Source organism: Lupinus angustifolius, chromosome LG05, assembly GCF_001865875.1.
Source record: "Lupinus angustifolius cultivar Tanjil chromosome LG05, LupAngTanjil_v1.0, whole genome shotgun sequence".
Lineage (NCBI taxonomy): Eukaryota > Viridiplantae > Streptophyta > Magnoliopsida > Fabales > Fabaceae > Lupinus > Lupinus angustifolius.
In genome coordinates this window covers 20,005,113-20,006,277 of record NC_032013.1, presented here as the reverse complement: position 1 = coordinate 20,006,277, position 1,165 = coordinate 20,005,113, and positions in this window count along the sequence as shown.

Below are 1,165 nucleotides of genomic sequence, written 5' to 3'. Positions count from 1 at the left end.
TTAGATCTAAAAACTTCCAGTTCATTATTATGTAACATACCCTATCAAGGTAACATAACAGGTTTCGGCCTTGTATGTGAATAGGATAATTATGATCGAAAGGATTTTTATCATTCGTTATGTCGACTTTCAAAAAGGGAAATAGAAATGCGTAAGCAACAAGGCTTTGGAGAGATTGTCAAACACCGAGACACCTTATCTGCTAGATATCTCAAACTAGAGGAACTTTTTGATTCATTATTTTTTGAGCTGTCATAATACCAAAATTTTCAAATCATTATCAAATAAGTGACGATTTTCAAATCATTCTCAAATAAGTGACATAGAACTCCAATTGATGTATGCCATAAATTTTAACATCAAAATCAATTGGTATCTGATGATAATGAGACATGGACCGTTAGAGGTACTCAAAGCCCTTTGCCATATGCGATCTTTATAACCAAAATTCTTCAACATTTCGGAGTTTCTATCACCGGTGAAACAAAGATGCCTCTGAATCTTCGAGAAAGCCACATTGATGTGGATGTGATCCACAAAATGGGTTTTACCAAAGACCTTTGAACTCACACTTATACTCATATAACCGAAAAGCCGACTACTGATGCTGAACCATCTGAACCTGAAGCTCCTAACCCTTCACAACCATCTGAGTTTCATGCTCAATCGTCCTCATCTGCTGCCATGTCCTCAAACCAAATGATTATGGATGAGTTGGTTTCTCTCTGAGGCTACATCACTAACCGGATGGATGCTCTCGACTCTTAGAATCAAAAAATCCGATATGAACTTCATTGCCTCTCCTCTAAGATGGACAACATGGATATAGATGAAGATAACTCGGAGCCTGAATCTTAGTATATCTATTAGGATTTTATGCTTATTCTACTTTAAAATCTCGGACAAATTGTTACTTAGTTGTTGTTTGTTTTTGAGTTATTGCTGCATACTTCTAGACAAATTACATTATGATGTTTTACGCTTTATTATTCCATTCCTGATATTTTGATTGAAACATCTTATCTAGTCACTACATTAATTTTTATATCCATTGTGTTATACATCATGTATGCTATATATGCTATACATCTTGTGCTTGACTATTGGCTTTTCTACTTTTTGATGAAGTCAAAAGGGGGAGAAAAGTTGGGAGAGTGTATTTTCT